Here is a 12154-nt window from a genome sequence, read left to right as displayed (position 1 = left end):
TGATGTGCATGGTCCAGATTAAACATGTTCTGCTCAATGCAGAAGTCCCCTTAGGAATATAAACTGATGCACAGATGGGCAGGATCCCAAGGACATTGGTGTAATCCTAGCAGTTGTTTCCCATACTCTTCAATTTACTATGTAAACTATTTCATAATGTCACCCTCCCAGGGTCAGGGACCCAAACACTGCGAGTAAAATTGGGGTAGATACAGGGGGTAGGCTCACATTTGCATGAGCAGCCCCAACTCCGGGAGGCCAATGGAGCTGATGATGTAAGAGGCCTGGGACAGTGGAGCTATAAGAGTGAGGTGTAAGAAGGAGCTGTGTCTACCATGGCCTGGACTTTTTTCCTCCTTCTGTTCTTTTCTTTAGGCACAGGTAGGTACAATCCTCAGGGACCTAGGGCAGGCCCCTAACCTGAGTCATTACCCTCTGCTTCAAATACCAAAGTCACTGACCCCTGCCTCTGCCCTTCACTGTGATGGCCAAGTGCTTGCAGATTCCCTCTCTTTGCCTGTGCTGACACAGCTACTCCCCTTCTCTGCATCTCTAGGATCAACAACCAGACTCACCAGCACTGTGAACAGAGATGTGCTGTTGGTAGAAAAATACATGTAGTAGTAGTAGCAGGACTTGTATCTGAGCACTACTCAGACAAACTTGTATCTGAATCAGTCTCAGAAAAACAGCTGGAGCCTGGGTTCCCCAGTTGAATTTCTGATTATAAAGATGTCTCAAATAATGAATTGTATTTGTAAATCTCTGGCTTCCAGGTTGAAGAGAAGGACAATTACTGTCCTGTATATGAAATAAGTACTTGTGACAATAAAACAACCATATGATGTAGTGGGACATGTCCCTCATCAGTGAGGTTTCAAGTTTATGTCACCTTACCGTGATGGTTAAGAACCTCACTGTTTATAAAATAACACATCAGATATTGGTTTATATTAGTGGCACATCATAATTCTCTCTTATCATATAATGCTCAGTTTAACTGCAGAATGGAAAACAAAAAAGTGTCAACAATTTATATTAATAGTAAAAATAATAAAATTATCAATTATCACCAGTAAAAAACATATGGCACAGAGGTTGAATCCCATCAAGATGATAACCTCTAATATCATTATAAGTCAATATAAAACAATAATTTATTTAAATTATACATTATGTATAATTGTATATCTAATAAAATTTTAGCAGTGGTCAGTATCTCTACCCTTCAGAGCCCAGCAATTGTAATTGCATATTATACACTGAATTCTGTAAATACATTGTTTTTAAAACAATATCATGGAGTTAAACATGTAAAACTTCCTGATGTCTCTGCAGATTGACATGTAAGGACTTGTTTTTTTTTCTTTCTATTTCCTTTTTTAAAACATCTTAATTTTAGACTCATGTAAACTATACCTGTGAATAATAGAATTGAGATGTTCTGCCTCAAGTGGGAGCATTAAAAATTTAAAGCATTTAAAATCAATTTTCTGGTCCATGTAAGATATTTTTCAAACTTAATTACAAATTTCAATATTCCAAAGCCTTAGAACATAACAACCCAATTTGATTAATTTTGCTTTTGTCATAATGATTAAGCCTGGTTGAAAAAAATAATCTGCATTTAACATCCCTCTCTCAGTAATCATAGAACCTGCATTTTTGTTTAAATTAATGAAGGAAGGGATCACAATGATAAACTAATATTTACATTTAAGTGGTTTGTTCTTCCTATGAATAAGCAGTGTGTGCAGGCACCTATGCAGTGATACACAGACTGGCCTTAGTGAAGTAATAGGCGCAGGGTAGCTGAGCATAAATCATACCTTTTGATTTACACATTACCTTAAGGCATCTGGGTTCACAGTGAACACATAGTTTTAGTATAATACATTTATTTTCAGTTCAATGCCTTTGGGGATTACTTGAACTACAACATATATGTGTAGCACATTTCATTGCTACTTTAATATGAAGAGATAGATCAGATTTAGTGTTATTTCATGTGCTTCTTTTCTTTTTTATATTAGTTGTTTTTAGATATACATTACAGCAAAGCATATTTTGACACATTATTCATACAAGGGATATAACAAATTACAATTTTGATCCCATTCTTGTGGTTGAATCTCATGTGGAGTTATAGTGGTCATTTATTAATATACGAACACAGGGAAATTATGTTCAATTCATTCTGTCTTTCCTATTCTCACCTCCTTCCTTTCCTTTCATTCTCCTATTTGTAATACAATAAAATTCTATAATTACCCCACCCACTATCTTTTCCTATGAGTTAGCAACCACAAATCAGAGAGAACATTCAGCCTTTGGGTTTTTGGAACTGGCTTAATTCACTTAGGATGATAGACTCAAGTTTTATCCATTTACCCACACATGCCATAATTTCATTCTTCTTTAAGGCTAAGTAATATTCTTTTGTGTATATGTACCACACTTCCTTTGTCTCTTCATGTGTTGAAGGGCAGGTAAGTTGGTCTCATAGTTTAGCTATTGTGAATTGAGCTGCTATAAACATTGATGTGGCTGCATCACTGTTGTATGCTGATTTTAAGTGCTTTGGGTATAAACTGAGAAATGGATAGCTGGGTCAAATGGTGGATTCCAAGTTTTGTGAGGAACCTCCAAACTGCTTTCTGCAGTTCCATCATTCTGTGCTTATTTTATATCTGTAATTTTTTTCCTGAATTATTCAGCATTTTATACAGTTTGTTTCATGTTGCTGGGTCTAAAGAAAATCCATATCCATATGCAACTAAATGAAATAACTCCCTGTCTTTCACTATGCACAATGTTTTATTTATTATTTTTGGTGTTACGATTTTTGAGTTCTTTATATATACTAGAAAATATATACTACTTGCTGTGCCTGTGGTAAAACATTTGTTCCCAAATTGTAGCTCTCTATTCCCCTCACTGATTATTCCTTTTGCTGAGAAGAAAGATTTTTAGTTTGAATGCATCTATTTATTGATTCTTGGTTTAAATTCTTGTGCTATAGGAGCCTTATAAAGGAAGTTGTGGTCTATTACAACATGAAGGAGATTTGGAACTTCTTTTTTCTAATACACAAGTTTCTCTGGTTAAATTCCTAGGTCCTTGATCCACTTTGAGTTGTGTTTTGTGCATCTTGAGAGATAGGGGTTTAGTTTCATTTTGTTGCATATGGATTTCCAGTTTTCCAAGCATCATTTGTTGAAGAGGCTATCTTTTCTCCAACGTATGTTTTTGGCAACTTTGTCTAACGTAAGATAACTGTAATTATGTGGGTTAGTCTCTGTATCCTCTATTCTGTACTGTTGGTCTACCAGTCTGTTTTGTTGCCAATACCATTCTGTTTTTTTTTTTTTTTTTTTTTTACTATTGTTCTGTAGCATAGTTTAAGATCTGATATAGTGATGCTACCTGCTTCACTCTTTTTGCTAAAGATTGATTTAGCTATTTTGGGTGTCTTATTTTTCCAGATGAATTTCATGATTGCTTTTTCTATTTGTATGAGGAAGGTCATTGGGATTTGATTAGAATTTTTAAAACTGTAAAATGCTTTTGGTAGTTTGTTTATTTTTACTATGAATTCTGTCTATCCAAAAACAAGGGATATCTTTCCATATTTTAAGGTCTTCTGTAATTTCTTTCTTTAGCATTCTGTAGTTTTTATTGTAGAGGACTTTCACCTCTTTTATTAAGTTGATTCCCAAGTACTGTATTTTGTTTTTGAGACTCTTATAAATGTGGTAGTCTTGCTTATTTCCATTTCAGAGGATTTGTCACTGATATACAGAAATGCCTTTGATTTTTGTGTGTTGATTTTATATCCTCCTATGTTGCTGAGTTTACTTATTAGTTCTAGAAGTTTTCTGGTGGAATTTTTTTGGGTCTTATAGATATAGAATTATATCATTGGGAAATAGTGTTAATTTGAGTTCCACTTTTCCTATCCAAATCCCTTTAATTTCTTTCATTTGTTTATTTGCTCTGGTCAGTATTTCAAGACTATCTTAATTAGAAGTGGCGAAAGAGGGCATCCCTGTCTTGTTCCTGTTTTTAGAGGAAATGCTTTCAAGTTTTCTCCATTTATCATAAGGTTCCTTATACAATGTTGAGATATGTTCCTATTATGCCTAATTTTTATTAGTGTTTTGAACATGAATGGGTGGTGTAATTTGGTAAATGTAATTTCTGTTAAGATAATTGTATGATTTTTATCTTTAAGTCTATTGATGTGATGAATGATATTTATTGATTTCTGTATGTTGAACCAAACTTGCATCCCTGGGATGAACTCCACTTGATCTTGATGAACTTTCTTTTTGATATATTTTTTATTTGATTTATCAGTATTTTATTGACAATTTTTGTATCCAAGTGCATTAGAGTTACTTGTCTCAAGTTTTCTTTCTATGATGTGTTTTTGTTTTTGAAATCAGGATTATATTGGCCTCATAGAATGAGTTTGGAAGTACTGCTTCTTTTTCTATTTCCTGAAATACATTAAAGAGTATTGGTATTAGTTCCTGCTTAAAGATCTTGTAGAACTCATCTGTGTATATATCTGGTCCTGGGTTTTTCTTGGTTGGTAGGCTTTTGATGGTGTCTTCTATTTCATTGCTTGAAATTGATCTGTTTAAATTGTGTATATTGTCCTTATCCAATTTGGGCAAATTATATGAATCTAGAAATTTGTTGATGCCTTTGATATTTTCTATTTTATTGGAGTACAAATTTTCAAATTAATTTCTAATTATCTTCTGTATTTCTGTAGTGTCTGTTGTGATATTTCCTTTTTCATTATTTAAGCTAATAATTTGATTTTTTCCTCTACTTCTCTCCATTAGTATGGCTAAGGGTCTGTCAATTTTATTAATTTTTTCAAATAACCAACTTTTTTGTTTCATCAATTTTTTCAATTTCTTTCTTTTTTTTTTTCAATTTCATTGGTTTCAGTTTTGATTTTAATTATTTCCTGGCTTCTACTGCTTTTGGTTTTGATTTGTTCTTCTTTTTCTAGGGCTTTGAGATGTAAATGTTAAATTATTTATTTGTTGACTTTTTCTTTTTTTAATAAATGAACTTCATGCAATAATCTTCCTCTGCTCAGCATCAGGAACAGAAGGCAGAGCTCAGGATGACCTCCATCATGGCCTGGTCCTGGCTTCTCTTCCTATACCTTGTTCAGTGCACAGGTGACAAGATATGGAGGAGGGATACATTGTGGGAGTCCTGTGATATGGGCCCCGATTCTACTCTTGTTTCTAGACAAAATTCACCCTCTCTGTGTTTCTCTCACTTCCAGAGTCCTTGGCTCAGTCCGTAGTGACTCAGCAGCCCTTACTGTCTGGGACTCCAGGACAGAGGATCACCATCTCCTGCACTGGAAGCAGCAACAATATTGGTGGCAATTATGTGAGCTGGTATCAGCAGCTCCCAGAAATGGCCATTAAACTCCTCATCTATTCTATTATAATAGTAATCAACACTCAGGGTTCCCTGATCGCTTCTCTGGTTCCAAGTCTGGCAACTCTGCTTCATTGACCATCACTGGGCTCCAGCCTGAGGATGAGGCTGTCTATTACAGTAGCCTCAGTTCTCACACAGTGCTCTAGGCTCTTGGGGAAATAAGACAAGAACCCCTTTCCCATCTGTCAGGAGGGCAAACACCCAGCATGTTTGCTCAGACCTGGTCTCTGGCTTTTTCTGCTACCACTAGTAGAGGCCCAGCAGAATCTACTGGCACTCCTTTGAGTGAGAAGCCTCTTATTCTCTGTCCTCAGAATCATTCACAGAAGCATTTTCCTAGGGAAATGTATCCATTGAAACAGAAATTCCTGCTTCATAAGCTTGAGGAGTAGATCAGGATTCTGTGATCTCTTTGCCCTTAAGTTCAGGTGATGAGGCATCCAGTGGAACCCTGGTCATCTCTGACTGGACACCTGATGGGAATATTGTTGTTCCACCATCCACTTCTCTATTTCCAGTCATTCCAGAACTGTGTCTTCTTTTCCTTAGTCCCCATTGTATATATTGGTGATTGATTTTGTAGCTTAATTGTATATAAGTTATTCAACATGAAATAGTTGGAAGAACATAAAACACTCATAAGTGAAAACTTTGACAGATTTTAAGATAGTTTCACACCTTTGGGAACATCAGGACAGTCAGGCCAAGGAATCTGTCAACCAGCACACAAGCCCACTTTTCCCTTTGGGAATTCTCCCTAATTCCATGCTCACAGAACCTCCCAGAAAACCACTGACTTTCTTTCTGTGAATATTGGTCAGGTTTTCTATTATATTTAGAAACACACATCATATATTTATTTCTGAATGATGTCTTCCATTTTAAAAATTTCTTTCAAGACCCTGTCACATTTTGTCTAATTTTTCTTGAATCTACTGAGGACACATCATGAACTCTGTGGTCTGTGGATTGCTGTGTAGATGCACACCTCTTTTTTTTCTGATCACGTGTGTGTTAAAATTTTATATTACAACTCTGTAAGTATAGAGCGCGATATGATCCAACCTTCATTGTATTGATTGAATTATTGACCTACTGATCTAAGCACTTTTCTAAGAAAAGTTGATGGAAGACTGGAGGAGGAAGATGCCCAGCCCCCGCCAAGCCAGACCAGAGGAGGAAGTCCGGCCTGCCCCGTGTGCTAGTCCGAAGGAAGCCCATCAACCCTTAAAACCCATCAAAGGGGGTGTGGCTACCAGCATGGTTCTGCGGCTAATCTAGGTACCCAGTTTCCAACTCCCTCACCCTTAGCTTCGATAACTCAAAATATTTCCCACAAGCTTTTGGGGCTTGTAGCTATCAATGCAAAACAACAACTGTACAGGCACCTGGGTTCTATCTCAGAGACTAGAATAGGGAAGATACTGGTGGAAGCTCATTTCCTTTCACACTGGCTATACCCACCACCCTGAATACAGAGGCTCAAGCTAGGAATAGACAATGCCATCTACTGGAAGCAAGAAAAACAGTGTTCTGAGAGACTGTGTTTTGTCTTTCTTTCTGTCTTTTCTTCTCTCTTTTCCTCTGATAATCTTAGATTCTCATAGGGAAAACAGACATCTGAAGAAAAGACCTGAGGAGTGGGATTAGCTAGAACACAAAAGGAGGCTCTCAGAAAAACAGCAACCTGATATTAAGAAAACCTGTAAGAGCAGCACGGACAGAATTACCAAGACTTGTGACCCCTCCTGAACTTTAGCCTTTAAACATTGTTCAAACATTTCATAGATTGGGAAAGACCAAAGGTACCTGACTGAAGCATAGCCAAATATATACCAGGAATTCTGAAATATGTGGTATCATAAAAAGTGCATTTAGAGTTCTAGAGACCATTAGAAACTGGAAAAAGCAGTCCTCTGCACAAAAACCAGGGTTGTTTTACTTTCAGGTAAATAAAATCAGAAAGGTTCATTTGATTTGTTCTTGCCAGGTTATGAGATGGGTTGAAGACCCAGGACCAGAGGCCAGCAGGGGGAGATATTGCACTATTTATGACAGGACAGGGCTCTGCCGTAAATCAAAAAGGCTTTATTTACATCCCTGTGCAGAAAGTGTCCTGAACAAAGTGTGACTTTCCTGCATCTGGTTTCCCAGGAGCCACATGAGCATTAGGATTTGACCCACACCCTTGCTTCTCATCTCATCTTTCCACCCTGTTTGAATGATAGTTTAGGCCTTCTGTCCAGGAAGAATGGAAAAATGATCACAGGGCAGAATAAAATTTAGATAAAGAAGCAAACAAGAAGACTGGAGAGAAAATAAGAAGAAAACAGGCAAGAGTAGATCTCAATACTGAAAGTAGGAAATTAGAGCCCATTTATTTTATGGACAAAAATGCAAAAAAAAATTCTCATTATGAGTATTAGTTTACTTGGTTTTTATTAAAACAACATAGAGAAAAAAATGGTTCATATAAAATAAAGAGAGGTTTATTTTGATGCATGGATTTGTAAGTTTAAGCCTGGCATGGGTAGCCAAGTGTGTTTTAGATACTTGTAAACATATGATATGATGGGGAAGGGTGAGCTAGGGTGAATGCTCACATCTTAAGCCAGGATATTTAGAGGGGGAAAGAAGAAACAGGGTTTTATATAACCACCATATTTGTGAACATACCTCCAATAAACTAATGCTTTCCCACAAGGCCCTAACCCCTCTCACAATGTACTATCACCAGGTAGTACCTTCTGGTACTACCACCCTAAGAGGAAGCCTATATGTATAGACTTTTATAGATATTCAAAATGCACCCACAGTTTAGCAGTATGTTAGGAAGTGGAATCCATATTAGACTGAGAAAGACTTATCTTGACCAATAGAAAGGATTTGCGCTAAAAATAGGATATTATTATTATTATTATTGTTATTATTATTATTGTGTGTGCAAAGTCTGTGAAGGATGCTGAACATGGACTTTGAAGGGTCAGCAGATATAAGATTTATGAGAAAACATCAGATGTCCTAATCAGGGATATAGCCTCTAAGGTCTCAGAAGCAGGACTTGAGCCACTGTAGGGTAGAAAGATGAAGTCACAGGACCTACCTCAATTGGACTTCAATGGGACTAATCAATACACTGTGGATTCCCCAAGTTTGCAGCATATATCAGTGTGGTCCTTCAGGGATAAAATGCACATCCCAAATTAAACACTTACCTGAATCAAGCAGTATCACCTGTACACAAAAGGGAGCTGCTTTTGCTTTGCTAACATGAGCTCCTGGTACCCCTGAATCTTCTTTGTTCCCAGGTTTCCTAGTCCTCATTTTACCTCTGGCCCCTATTGCCACGTGGACATCACAGGAGAAAAATATTTATTAATGTTTCCATGAGAATGTCTGAACAATTTCAGAGGTAGACTGTGCTCACTCTAGAAGTTAGGATTATTTGCTGGTCACTGTGATTTCCTAATTCATCTGTATTTAAATATGTGTTAGATACATTAACCTATTGTTTTTCCTGTTTTTACATTGCATCTGAATAATTTGTAATTTTCTTTCAGTGAGTTTTAGTGTAAATTAAAAACTGATATTATTAATGTTTTTATGTATTAAAAGTAGAATTTCTATTTCTTTGTCATTAAACTTTCAGATCGTCCTCTTTATCTTTGCATTAAAAACACACATAAACAAATCTATGTATAGACCCTCTATCAGATCCTTTTGACTAAGGACCATAACCAACTTTAATATGAAGCATTATTTCTATCATGAGTAGTTCTCTTCAAACACACACACACACACAAAAACTGTGACTGATTTGGAAGGAAAAAATAATAACAATGAAAATATAATAAAATAATTATGAGAAATTAAGAAATTCTATTTTAGTTTGAAGTTATGACCACTATTTTAAAGAAGAAAATCATACTTCAAAAGGGAATTGAAGGAGTTTCATTCTGAACTCCCTAAGCATCCTCATTTGTTATTTCTAATCATCTTCAAAAGTGCAAGTGTCATAAAATGGTAGAGATGTCCACATTAATTTGATCATAAGTATTCTTAATTTTGTTGAAGAATATGGAACATGGTTTTATTTAGTTTTCTTATTTTTGAACCTGGGAAGAATCTCATACTTTATGTCAAACGCTGTAGTTATACGTGTGCTAAATCCATGTAACTGATGACTTCTTAGAGTGGAGGCAGATGGCTTCCTAAACCTTGTGCTGCTGCTGTGGGTGTCTGCAATCTCAATCTGGGGCTCTACTGAGGCTGCTTGAGACCGTTACCACACTCAGGGTGAGACCTCTGTCTCTGGACCTGGCTATGGAGCTCCCCACAATTCTGGCTGTGGAGTGTCAAAATGGGATCAGTGCTGAAGAAAAAGGGTCTGAGAGTTAACTCAAGGGGATAATATTCATTTACTAGAGAGGAAAGAAATGTTCACCATGAAGGCCTGGGTTTGTGATAAAAGAGATGAACTAGGTAGACATGGAAGATTCACACTTGTTTTCATTCCATCACTGACTTTCAAAAGATGAAATTTGTGCCTGGATTTAAGAAGTGTGAGGAAGCTAATCTTGTGAAAGATATCAACTAAGACTCATGTGTCTCAGTTCCCTATAGTCACTGGTCTATGTGAGTCCCCAGCATCTGCTTTTTTCATGATCTCCTTCAGGGGACACCAGGCTGAACACTGGGGCAGGAAGAGAAAGGAAGTTTGATTTGCATGAAAAATCTGGGTCTGAAGAGGCCTTAAAATGCCAAAATCAAAGTGAGGAGTTTGAGGACACTAAGTGCTTGTGAAGATCCCCACCATGGCCTGGATGATGGTTCTACTGGTGTTCCTCTCTTATGGTTCAGGTCAGGGGAGGGTAACTGAATCTTGGGGTGCCTACATAAAAGCACTGTTTTAGGAGGACCTCTCAATTACAATAACTGTCTTTCTTATTGCTTTCAGTGGTGGATTGTCAGACCACTGTGATCCAGGAGCCCTCACTCTCTGTGTCTCCAGGTGGAACGGTGAGAATCACCTGTGGGCTTAGCTCTGGGTCAGTCTCTACAGGTTACTACCCAGGCTGGTACCAGCAGAATCCAGGACTTGCTCCTCGACCACTTATCTACAACACAAACAACCGCCCTTCTGGAGTCCCTGATCGATTCTCTGGTTCCATCCTTGGAAACAAAGCTGCCCTCACCATCACAGGGGCTCTGACTGATGATGAGGCTGTTTATTACTGCTCACTCTATATGGGTAATGGCATTCGCACAGTGATCTGAACCCATGGGGAAGTACAACCAAAACCTCTTCATGTGCTCAGAATGTCTTATACTCTACAGGGTGAAGAGAGATTAAAAAGATGAAAATTTTCAGCACTTTCATGGGAAGATGCTGCTGCTGCATGACTCCTTGTCCTACCAGTGGTTCATGCCATGTGCCTCACCCTGTCTCATTTCTCAGTGTGCATCCTTTTAGCCTAGGTTTCCACTCTCCCTCTTTGGTTGGGAGGAAGAGCAGAGGAGCTCTTATTCAAATAGGTAACCATCAGGAAGATTCAGAGAATCCTCCCCTACTTAAAGACTCTTCTCACTCCAAATACTAACAAATGATGGTTAGTGTGTTCTCATACATTGATTTGATTATGGAGAACAAATTATTTCTCACTTTGCTTTTAAATTATAACAGCAAAATTGCTTTTATATTTGTTATGATTAAAACATAATACAATTTTGCTTTTGTAATTATGTTATGAATTTAGTTGTGGTGATTTATGGTTAATATGCAGACAGAATCACCATCCATGTCTAAATTATTCAAGTATAAAAATTTCAATTCATTGCAAGGAACAATGAACAATATAATTTCAAATGTCAGCCACAAGATGGGATGTATATCTGCAAAAGTTCATTGTGAGCATATTTTAGTGGGTCATATGAATTTTTAGTATATGCATTACTAGAAATTCCCATAGAAGTCCGACTTCCAAACACTTTGTATCATCTGTTGGGTTGACTCTTCTGAGAAAGGACAAAAAGGTGCAGGACTGAAGGTTATACTTGGACACGAACAGGCCTTATTGCACTCGATGCTGACCAAACAGGTAAAGGAGATATGTTTGAAAATTCAGTATGAGTTAGTTTTTTGCTTTATCATTAGAAAATGTTGCTTTATCATTAGAAAATGATACTATAAACTATTATGTTGAAGTAATACACAATGAGAAAAAAGGAAACTCTATAAAGGCTAAGTTACGGATATATGTTTATTTATTATTGCTATCTTATGTTGCTCTTGCTTTTGAAAATCTATTTTTAACTTTTTGTAGTTTAAATAAATAATACAACTACTAAAAAGTCCTCATGAGTACAAATGGACCACACCACAATGCAGACTCAAAAACCAGTTTCTCCAGTACATTTACTAGTCTGCAAACAGTAATTTGGTGGAGCTCTCAATCAGTCTTTAAAACATATAACCTCCTGGCAAACCTAAAAGTTTTCCCTCCTTGTAGAGATTATATCAGCTGGAGTCTGTGGCATCTCCATATGGCCCTAAAATTAGCTGGTGTGCCCATGAATTCTGAAGAAACAGGAAGAAGTTATGTGTTCCCAGTGGATGCAGATTTGTGGTCAGGGTCTATGGTTGTATCAATGGGTGAGTAGGGCACATGATTCCTTC

The 12154-nt window shown here is 37.0% G+C and overlaps 1 pseudogene across 1 annotated transcript; it reads left to right on the top strand.

Annotated features, from left to right (window-relative positions):
- The first annotated feature begins 10261 nt into the window (after positions 1 to 10261).
- On the top strand, positions 10262 to 10755 carry LOC101958561 (immunoglobulin lambda variable 8-61 pseudogene; annotated as a pseudogene). The gene is made up of 2 exons (XR_013428221.1): positions 10262 to 10338; positions 10436 to 10755. The product of XR_013428221.1 is annotated as an immunoglobulin lambda variable 8-61 pseudogene (transcript).
- The last annotated feature ends 1399 nt before the right edge of the window (positions 10756 to 12154 follow it).

This window comes from Ictidomys tridecemlineatus, chromosome 2 (assembly GCF_052094955.1).
Source record: "Ictidomys tridecemlineatus isolate mIctTri1 chromosome 2, mIctTri1.hap1, whole genome shotgun sequence".
NCBI classification, from domain to species: Eukaryota; Metazoa; Chordata; class Mammalia; order Rodentia; family Sciuridae; genus Ictidomys; species Ictidomys tridecemlineatus.
This window is presented reverse-complemented; position numbering and strand designations above follow the sequence as displayed.